Source organism: Haliaeetus leucocephalus, unplaced genomic scaffold, assembly GCF_000737465.1.
Source record: "Haliaeetus leucocephalus isolate CR32 unplaced genomic scaffold, Haliaeetus_leucocephalus-4.0 Scaffold795, whole genome shotgun sequence".
Classification (NCBI taxonomy): domain Eukaryota; kingdom Metazoa; phylum Chordata; class Aves; order Accipitriformes; family Accipitridae; genus Haliaeetus; species Haliaeetus leucocephalus.
Window position 1 is genome coordinate 890,704 of NW_010973231.1, and position 11,717 is coordinate 902,420.

Here is an 11,717-nt window from a genome sequence, read left to right on the forward strand (position 1 = left end):
AGTTAAAAAATTGAGTAATAAAAAGATTTCCTGTGGGGCTTGCTCTGCACAGGTGCCTTGCGGGAAATCTGTGATGTGCCATGGAGCCAGCACCCCCACTGGGACTAGAGTTCAAAGGCCAGCAGAGCTGTCAACGTTATTTCCCATGCTTGCCTTATAAATCCTGCCTATTTCTAAAGTTTTGGCCACGAGCAACAATCCCTAGTGTTGACATAAGCCATATCTCCAAGGAGCACGATTTTTTCAGAAGAAGAAAACTGCATCAAGTTTTCTCAAATGGAAATGATACCACTTTAATCCAACCTTTAGGTGTACGCTACAGAGGTGAGCCAGGGCCATTTAATGAGGTCTGAAATCCCACCCTAGACAAAGCCTCTACCAGCAGACGGGAAGGATGGGTATTTTGTGCCTGAAGTTTAGACACTCTGGATCCCCTAGGCTGTAGAAGTATTTAATCTTGACTCGTTGCTGTGAATGATCTGTGAATATTCTGAGGAATGAAAGTGGTGATTTAGTTTTCATTTATTTTTATAACAATATTTATCATTTATAGTAACCAGGACAGCTTCCTGAAATTTGGGAAAACCTTAATGAATTCTTACCTAATTTAATGAATCACCATGGAGCCCATAATTAATTTCAAACATTTGGAGTGTGCTAGTCATTATTCACCTGCCTCCAAATTTCAGTCAACAGCTCTGGGAGGCAGAAAAATGAAAAAAACATCTGTTGAAATATACTCAGAGAAACCATTTGCTATTGCTTACAGAAATTAAATGTGTTTGTAGAAAATGGAATGATTCTGTAAATGCTTTGCAACAGGAGTAAATTTACTACAGTTTCATTTGTAATGATTCAGTCAGCAAGTAACAGAAGTAAGCACTTGATGATAAGAAATTACTATTATTTAGAAATATGATTTTGACATTGATGCAAAGACAGTCTTGACAGAATGGCTTGACTATTTTGCATTTAAAGTGGGGGAAGATAATTGGAGACCAACATCCCTTGGATATATGACTTAGTGATTGCATCATATGCTGAGAATGGGAAGCTTACTACAGAGGTTTCAAAAAGGACCTTGCAAGCTGAAATTGCAGTCAAAGCCAGCAAACATGCATACTTCATAGCATAATAATACATCAAAATCCCATATAAAATTAAAGATATCCTTGCAAACTGCTCAACACCACTAAGTCCAACTGATGCTATGTATAACAAGGATGTGTGTATTAACTAAATAAAATTTATTTTTTTCCTTTCTTTCTCATTCCCAGGTGGACAACAGTAAATATGGAAATAAAATCTCAGCACAAATCAGAGGCAGGTGCAGTTTCTTGTCTGATGTTCTGAATATGTTAATATCTTTTCTGAAGTGCTTCTTTCCCACCTCTTTCTATTAAATGTAAATTAAATCAATGAAACTTGTGCTGAAAAAGGTGCAAGTGAAGTTTGCTGATGGATATCGTGGCAGTCTGAAAAAATTTTGGATAGTGTAAAAAGTCATTAGTGTCCTCTGGGAAATCTTGTCAGTGCAGAGTGGGACGGACTGTACTTACTTGTGTGGAAACCTATGTGACATTAACTTCTGGCAGGAGAATACATAGATGGCTGACGGCTGTATGCCGTGTAAGGGCATATAGAAGAATGAATTTCAAAACACTTAAGTGGACAGAAATTTGGTCTGTGCAATTCCCCATCAAAACTATCAGTTCCGTGCTTCTTTTCTGCCCTTTTTTTCCTACGGAAAGTCCCCAGCAAATGGTACTGACTGCCCCAGAAACACCCTCTGTCTGGACTCCAATGATGAGACAGGTTTTTGCAGTGCCAGACACTTACTATAGTCATGCTGTTAGGTGAGGACATTCTGAATAGGCAGAGTAAGGTGGAACTAAATCTCCACTACACCGCCACAACAGAGATCAGCTGACTCGTGTTTTTGTGCTAGACTTCACTGCTTTAGCAAAACATCACTTTGGGCTGTTTTACGACGTATCTTCTTCCTTCAGCGAGGCTGTTTATATTTTAGTTACAAGGCAGTAATCTCTTTTTGAAATGTTTCTGGCTGCTGTAGCTTTGCTCCTCTAAGAGCAATCACCTTCAAGGGAGGGGTGAGTCTCGGTATTTGATAGTCGCTTTTAATATTGGTTAAGTCTTAATGGACTTTGCCAGGATAATGCTTTTAGGTCTACAGGAGGAGTATGCGGACGCCAGGGGCCACCTTTACCCCTGCAGGGCTTTGGGCTGCAGGAAATCCCAGCCCTGGGTCGGTGCGGGGCCACGGCTCAGGTCCTGGGGAAAACGCAGGGAGAGGGTTTTGAAGAGCCAGGCAAGCCCAGGGGCTGGGAGCTGCGCCTCACAGGGCGAAGGGAGAGAGGCGATGCTGCAGCCGCACCTCCCGAGGCAGTCGGCCTTCCTCTCACCGCACTCATCTTCAGCAAGGCTCCGTGGCCGCAGCACCGAGGGCTTGCGCCCCTGCGCCTAAACCTGGGCTGACATCCTCACCCACCCTGCTGCCCCCGCACCGACAAACAGGCAGCTGCTCCCGGGCATGCGAAAATTTTCCTGAGATTTCTGTCTGTTTGCCGTTATTGTCCTGGGCTGGGGCGAGACAGGGGTGCACCGGGATGGCTGTGTGTGACGTGAGGAGACGGAGACTCCTTTACCCTGACCGACAATAACATTTTGGCTTTTCACTCAGACCCCCTCCTTACTTAGGATGTGCCAGGCTTCGTTTGTCGGTGTCTCTTGAATAACCCTCCTCTGAAGCCGAGTGATGAAGAGGCCATCCTTAAGGTGGTTAATGAATGTTAACGAAGGGGTGCCCCTTATTGCTAACTATTATGTTACTGCCTTAGGGTGAAACACTAAAGGAGTATCAACAGGGATGACAGGATGTGAAATTCCTTAAGGGCTCGATATGGAGCCCATGAAAGGCTCTGAATCATCTATAAATTGAGTTAACAAATCCCCCCCCCCCGCCTTCCAAATTTTGATGTTTGTACATCTTGAGAGAAATGTTAAAAGACGTTTTCCAAGGTAGCATACCAAGAATATACAGATACGTACATAAGTCTTCTGCCAGGTTGTCTCTTCAGACTTGTGTAAATGTGTCAATGCTTATATATGAGACACATATATACTACCAATTAAGCTCTCTGTGGATGTACCAAGTCACCTCCAAGAGCAGAGTAAATGGATTAGGTCCACAATGCGCTGGAAATAATTCTGTCTCTGTCTCTCTCAGCAGTATCTGTTAGCCTGAGCACTGCAACAGGCTATTGCAGCTATACCAGTAATTAAGAGCAGGGGTCTGTCTGCATTCCACAGTGCAACCTGCTCCCATTACTGCTCTGAGTTCTCCTAAGAATGAGCTTCGGCATTAAAGCAGGACTAAAATTCAGAAGAAGTTGCACAAAATAATAATATAAAATCCAGCAAAGAATTGCTTACCAAAGAATACCCTTTTCATCAAAGCTTTTCTAACAGTCTCTAGAATACAATAGAAACTCTATTAAGCTTTGTAAGACTTAGTCTGCTGACGTAACTTTGAGATGTTCTTATACTAATCAGGGGATTCTCTATTCTCTTTGTTATATTGTCAGGTTTTGGGGTGGGGGGTTTTTGTGGTTTGTTTCTTTTTTTAATGCAGTTCTCCAGAAGGATGTAGAGTCTAGGCAGGTTATTACAGAATTGAAGCCAGTTTCAATTTGCAGGTCTAGAGGAGCATACCATGCAGTGAAACATTCAGGAATTTAGCCTGAGGGAGGCAGAAATGTAAGTAAACAGGAGCTTGACATTTATGAGCATGCATGCATCTGTATTTCAATCTACATATGCAAAGGTTACTCTGCAGCTGACTGGTTTTGCATCTGAGAATGGAGCAATACTGAAAAAAAAAAGAGTAATTCAGAAGATGACATGACCACTTAAATTCATTTTTAAATTCGTGCCTATTTTTGGAGCTGTAAGACACGGACACCTCAAATGTAAATCACTACCACTTGAACACAGCTCATGAGAAACGTTTCTTAGCAATTGGCTCTGTTTATGTCTCAAAGAGACCGAAAGAAAAAAGAGTGATTTTTGGTTTTCTTTGTGATTATGAGGTTTCTTACTCTACTCATTCACCATGTAATATAGACGAGTTTTCAATCTTTGTGAAAAGATACAGATTTTTCAAGATCATTCTAATCCTCTATGATGTTTGAAAGGCTTCTTCTTATTTACCAAATCTGTTTTGGTGTTATGATTTCAATATAGTCATTACATATTCATAAAAATATTAATAGAATAATTTGTAGTATGTTATTACCTCATGTTTTAGTTCATGCAGAGCTGGTTCTGGGAGGTATTTCCAAAGTAACACTGCTAATTTGTCCTTTCAGTTTGAAGACCTTCGCACGATGTTAGCATATAATGAGGAGCAAAGCATGGGTCTATGTATTTCTATCACATCTCACAATAAAATATGCTGCTTTCCTTCAAAATACCCTAAGGGAGGAGTGTTATTTTCAATCTGCATGTGTATAGGCTTTTACTAGGTACTGACGTCAGGCTGCAACATGGAGCGGAGATGGAGAGGGAGAGAGAGGAGGACCTGCTGACACAATGCATGGGAGAACCAGTCTCGATTTGTACACACAGTCTATGTCTACACATACATATCAAACTAGTGTGAAACAGCCCGCGTCCACAGCACCAGATGCTTTTGGGGGATGCTGCAAAATGGGTCAGCACTACCCAAACTGCTGGCTGTTGTAGGTGGTCTTGATCCATGCTGGCTCCCAGACAGTGCCTGGGGACATTGGACCAGCTGGCCCAGACCAGAACCATACCTGGGACCCTTCTAATAATTTGCCAATTGGGGTGAACAGGACTCAGTGTCTGGAAGGCTCCCTGGCACTGCTTTAATTTGCAGGCAAAACCACACAAATCTGGAAAAAGACACTCTCTTCCCAGTTGTGTTCCAAATCCCAAGTCTTTGTTTATTGTGGCTAATATACTCTGTAATAAAAGTACAATTCTTTGCTCTCTGGAGCAGTCACGAATACCACATCTGAATCTGTCCCAGTGGTATCGGTACCCAAGGCTATCTCTGACCTTGGAAAGTAGCTAAATAACAAGAATGGGAATTGGTAAGAAAGGCATGATGCTGTTACGACTTTGGGGCCAAGCGTGCATCTCTGGAGATGTTGCACCTCATAGTCACTTGCTTTAATGAGCCTTTCTGCTGTTCTCATCATGTAAAGCTGCCTTAAGCTGCTTAAAATGTAGGTGATATTGGGATACTTTTTGGACTTCTTCAAAATGTGCAAAAGTACAATTTCTAATTCTTAAGCCTGGCAGAAGTCTGGCTATTTGAAACTGGCAAGGCAAGACAAAATGCTGTTAATGTCAGTGAGAGCCAGGCTGAATGACTTTACCATTAACTCCCTGGGCACAGACTCAGACCATATTGTGTTTATTTTAAAGTCAAAGAACCCTCATAGGAATCATTAAATAATTTCTTTAAATTGTGGTCTAAACAAAATATCATTTGTTTTACTGCTTCAGGCAATAACTGTTTCCAGGGAAATTACCTTAATGAAAATATTTCCCTTATTTCTCTTATTATTCATACATTTCTCTTAGTATTCACATCCTCCTGTGGATTTGCTGACACTAGCACAGTTATACACAGCTGATTTATGGCCATTTCTTTTGGGATTATTTTGTCAGTTTTATCCCACCTCTTAAATTGCAATGAAACAATAAAAATAAGCAGAAAGTAGCTATTGCACCTACAAATTCAAAGATGACAGCTCATTATGGAAATGATGGCAAAGAGCTGAAATAGCAAAGACTTTCCTATGTCCCAAAGCTGAGTTAACCTGGATGAGAGGATGGGATTATATGCATGTAGGGATCTCTTGCACTTTAACAGCTTTTCCTTGGATAAACCATCAAACATCCACCTATATTTTTACTCCACCCCAGAGAGTGCAACACACACTTTCAGTTTGATGTGATGAAACACCATCTGACAGGCTACCACATGGCCCTAGCATCACCTCAGGTACTTCGACCATTTCAGAACTCTGGGCCAAGTTGGCCTCAGATGCAGGGACTGTTCCTTGGTCTTTCCTTGGTGTAGACGTGTCCAAGGGGGCTCCAGAGGCAGGTGGTCCTGAATCACAGATATTTCCTAGGAAGTAAGAAGAATGCCGTCCACATTTAAATGACACAGTTGTGTTTTAAGCATGTTTTCATTATCATTATAAAAGGTATGGCAATAACACGCTTGGCAGGTTTCTCATCTGCCATAGAAAGTGTAGTTTTAAATGCCAGCATTAGTTGGGCAGCAAGAGCCAGCATTAAAATCTTATGTGGTGGACTAGTCTGGGAACTAGGACTGACCAGTGTGTTCCTGGTGGTGGTGGGGAAGCTCCCTCCAGAAGCTGACTTTCACTTTATAAAAGGCTATAGGCTCCGTATAGCCATGCAGTCACGTACAAAGCTCACACTGAAGCAGAATAGTTCAAATCCAGGTGACTGTAGCACACAGTAAACAAAACCAAAGCAAACCTCTGTAGTTAAGTATGACCTAAGGTGCTTCTTCGAGGCAGGCTGCTGGGCTAGTGCTGTCTGTAAGACTGGACCATTTGGCACTTCCAAAGCTTGTCAAACTGTGCTGAAAATACCCAGACACTTTACCATATGCAGTAAGAATCAAAAATAAAACAAGCTGTGGTGTCTAGCGGCTGGTATGTCACAGATAAGTAAAAACAACTGAACTAAAATTGTAACTATTGACATAAGAGACATAATAGCTGCCTTAGGGCAGATGCTGAACGCAGACTGGCATAGTTTTACTGAGGTGAGTGATTTCGTGCTGGGTGATCCCAGCTGATGTGCTGATCCTGAAGCATTACTGATTGAACAGGGGCGGGGTGGCTGCAAGTCACGCAAAATCAAAAGTAGCAACAAGACATCTTGTGGTAACGTGCAGATTCATCAGAAGTGACATATTGCCATAGTTTTCCCTATGGGCTTTCCTGATGCTTCCGTAAAAGACTGGTTTTGTCAGGATTTTCAGTGCAAACAAGACAGCTGTATTGGGAAAATGACATCTGAGCTGCCCACTGGGGCACTGGGTAGCATTTCTGCATCATAAGGTCCCGTTTTGTGAAGATACCTGAGCCTTTACAAACCTGTTTTGGCTTGTATTGCTCTAAATCACGGGCAACACAACTGAGATTAACAGAGCTACAGTGTTGTAAACTGATACAAGCTGATGTCTGCTTAACAGCCAGCATATGGTGGGCAAAAGCAAGCAGAATAATTGCTTTCATTGAATATAGCTTCGAACAATACTAGAAGTATTGGAGCAAACCTGAGCAGCTGAAAGGCAGGCGGCCGGCGATGAGAAAGGGTGCAGGAGTGCCAGCCCTCGGCAGGGCAGAGGTGCCTGTCACCTGCTGACCTGACGTTCACTTCCAACCAGCGAACAAGCCAGGTTAAATCGTGTTCATGGGCAAGCAGCCGGGACAGCTCACACCAGCACAGCGAAGCTGCACGGCATTGGCAGCCAGCGTCCTACACCCCTCGCCTCCAGGTTTCGCTGTTCGCGGCTCAGAGGCCACCCCACAGACCAGAAACCTTTCGCAGCACAGCCAGATCTCTCCCCCAGGACAAAGCGGCTTCCCAGCTGCTCTCGGAGCTTTCAAAGTCATTTCAATCCATTCCGTTCAGCTCTAGATATCTTAACTCTATCCATCCTTACGTCGGTAGGTCTGGCCTCAGTGGTCCCCTCTGTTGCCTGCTCATTCCTGCTGCCAGAATGAACCTCGCTGCTCCCCTCAACTCCTCGTTTCTGTACAAACCAGAATGCTGGAGTAATTTGGGTTAATAATATTCATGCAAAAAAACACACTTGGTGTCTGTTGTTTTCAGCCAATATGATTTCCCTTGTGTAATTCACGTTGCAGCCTCACAAACATGTGGACTGCCTTAATTGGAAGGAGACCAAATTACTCCATAGTAGCAGAGCTGAATGGTCAGCGATGAGGACCTCTTCAGATGGGACACAGGACCTCAGGAAAAATGGAAGTATATCCATCATTCTGCATGCTTTTGCAATTGAAGAGGAAAATTCTCACTTCTGTTTTCCCATTGGTGTCACTTCAGCATCAGATAATTATCCTTGACTGCTGTTCATGATAGGTTGGAAAGAAAATTAAGGTTTTCACAGGCAGAATGTCTCCCACTTATAAAATTTAACATCTGGCTTTCCAGTCATTTCATACATCTTATGTGTCTAGAGATATGTATACTCATGCATATATAGACACAAATATATGTATATACATGCATATATATGCACACATACTCATATACATAGAAGTCTAGCAGTAGCCAGAGATACTTATCATACATATGGAATCCCCTGTTCAGTCCCATTGTCTGTGAAATATTCTTGATTTTTTTCCCCTTTCAAACACCTTGAAAAGAACTTATTCTTCCTTTGGGCAGTATTAGCACTGTAAGTTAATTCTGTATCCTTCTTCCTCCAGATATTTTGGCTCATCTGCTTAGAATGAGAAAGTAAATGTCACTATAATTAACATTTTTAAAATTCAAATAACTTTACCACCAATTAAGAAAATACCGAACAATTGACACGTGAGGGCAAGACCAGGTAACACGAAGTAGCAAACTATCAGATTGCCCCAGTCCTCTCCCAGTTTATTGACCTTTCCAGCTGCTTCCCTCTGACTTTTTCTCTCAGCAGTGAAGCGGTACCCATATTGCTTGTGCTTAGGTAGCCCTGCAGAAGCTTTTTGTAGTCTCAGCATCCTTGCTGCACTTACTCAGCGTTGCTTCAGTGAATTGAATTGTTACACTGATTATTCTGTACAGAAAAAATCCCACAAGCCCCACAGGAAGAATGGATAAGGCAATTTATTTGGGTTTTTTTTGGAACAGACTGGTAGATTCTGTCACTAAAAAAAATCTGCTGACCTCTAATAACACTATAAAATTAACAACTTCTTTTCCCCCGAGTGCCTTTAAATTATTAGTTTGTGGGGTTTTGACATTCATTTACACTTTCAGTGCTGTCACCGGCTGACTCTTCATTTCCAGGTGCTCAGGTGACTTCACTGGTGATTGCAGCAGTCACAGACACTGCAGCTGCACAGACAATTGCAGCATTCACTGGTTCTGCTCGCTACAGCCTGTTTGCATGTCCTGTCAAAATCAGGAGTATCAGCATGCAACTTCTGGTCCAGAGAAGGAGAGCTTTTCCACTAGACTATGTAGCCCGCTGCTCCAACAGCTGGAGAAACAGAGGCTATTAGAGAGACATGAACTCTTCTGGTTCTATCAATTTTTTACCAATGTCACACATAAAAGCCTGATAAATCTAAAACTAGATAAAAATCCCAGATATGCAAAGCTATTTCTGCTCTCTCATTTATGGGGGGGTGTGGGTGGGTTGATTTTTTAAAAAAGTCTGATGACAATAATAAAGTGATACTTTGGTAATATTTATATGACTTATACCTAACCCGAGTTGTACACAAGTATTCATTTTGAAGTCCACCAGGACACTGAGATATTCTGATGAGAGAAACTCATCATTCAGATTACTTCAGTCCAGCTGGAATTGCTGAATCAAGACTATTTTAAACTAACCCACATACCAACTATTTTTTTTGAAGAATAAGACTATCAGTAGCCACTGTTAGCTGCACTTAGAGGTTTACCAGATAAAGAAAACTATATGCACAAATGTATATGGCACAATTTGATAATGGGGAGTGATTTTATCTCACACTCACAGCTAGTGTCTGATAAGATGTTGTGGTTCAAAGGAAATGTGTTCTGCTTATACAAGGCCCATTTTTGCGCAGATAAAATGAGCCACGTAGCTAAAGTATAAATTCTAAATAAAATGCCTGTACATTTTCATCATATCAGACTAGGCAGGGTGAACAGCTTCTGAGGCCGACAATAGCATTTGTTTTATTACTAGTCGTCTGTAGCACTGATGACAACATTCAGTAGTATTTTAGATAAGTGACAGCAAATATCTGGTGGCAAGCTGTCAATTAAAGAGTGTGCTGCATTTAGATGTTTGCTGTGAAAGGTGGTTTTGACTTTTCTTCCTTTGAAATGTATTATATCATACAAAGTCTGCTGAATAGGACATATGTTAAAATTTAAAACCATTGGTGAGATACTGATCAAGAAAAGAGGTTATATTTTAAATAAATAGCTGTAGTTTCAATTTAATCTGAGAACACCGAATGTTGATGTTAAAGCTGTAATTATTTCATTCATGAGAGGATCCAAAGTCATGAACATATAAATCTTTCACCATTTAAACAGAGCAACTTGTCTCCCTTTAAATTGCTTGTAAATTGAAAAAAACCACCACCCACCCATTAGTGTCTGACAAAGAGGAAAGGATTCTCAAAATAGGGGAAAATGGTAGAATTAAAAGACCAAAATTTCTCATCATGGTCCTTGGAATTGCCTTTCTGAATCTGACAAATGGACTGTTTAGGTCTGCATAAATGGACTGGTAGGTCTGAATACTTTATGGTCAAGATATATTCAACAATAATGCTGAATGCTTTGGAGAAGCAGAGCTGATACTGGCAGTGGCCAGATAGTCTGTAAGGGAAGGTTCTTCAGGGAGTTAGCATTTGCCATATGTCCTCAAACATGAAGAAAAATGTCCTCTATAAATGTGTCCTATCAAATGTAATCACAGATGTTCTCATTATGTGGAACTGACACTTCTGCGAATTGCTAAATTCTTGTTCTCAGCATCATCCCGTGGCAGTGAATTTCATGTGCTGCACACTATGTGATAAGTATTTCCCTTTAGCCTTTCCATTTCATCTAATGTTGCCTTGTTCATGTCTTCTGAGAAAGGGCAAATGAGTCCTTTGAATTACCTTCTCTGGATCATTCTTTACAATAGGCAGAAGTGGTACAGCTTCCTATTATTGAGTTTGGTATTTCCTATTACAATACACTGTTTTCAGTTGCTTCTAACTTTGTCAGACATGAGCGCTTCAGGCTGAGAATGTCAGTGCCACATGCCTGCCTTGAGCTGAATTTCTTTTGAAGGTTTCAGGCAAAGTAAATTAGCCACTTCTGAGAATGAAGAAAACAACTGGGGGGGGACGGGGACGGCAGAAGTGAGCAGCTGGGGTTTGGGGTTAAGAAAAACCCCATGATCTCATTTTGAGAGAGAGCTAAAACCCAGGCCCTCTGGCTCAGGATCTTGGGACCTGTGGGCTTTCCATCAGAAATGTACCTACTGCCATGGTGGGGAAACCTGTGCAGATCTAGCTACGACCTCGGTCGGAGGAATTTCCACTCTCTCCACCTTCAGTAAAGTTCAGAGCTTATTGGGTCCCTCTCCTTTGAGCACCCACCCTGTGACGGCCGGTCTGTGCTGCCGAGTGTCCAGGTCTCTGGGTCTCCTTCCCTGCGGAGCGACAGAGGCGTTCACCCCCTCGTGGCTCCTCGTTCAGCCTGGGCAGAGGCAGGGCTGGGGAACGTCCGCATGGGGACACACAGGCTGGAATGGGGAGAAGGGAGGAGAAAGTCAGGTCAGGGAGAAACTGGAACTAACTGGGTGAGGAGACTGGGCATTGGGAGGAATCGGACTCGCCCACAGCATGGGAGAGGGCTGAAGACTTCAGCTGCACCCACCT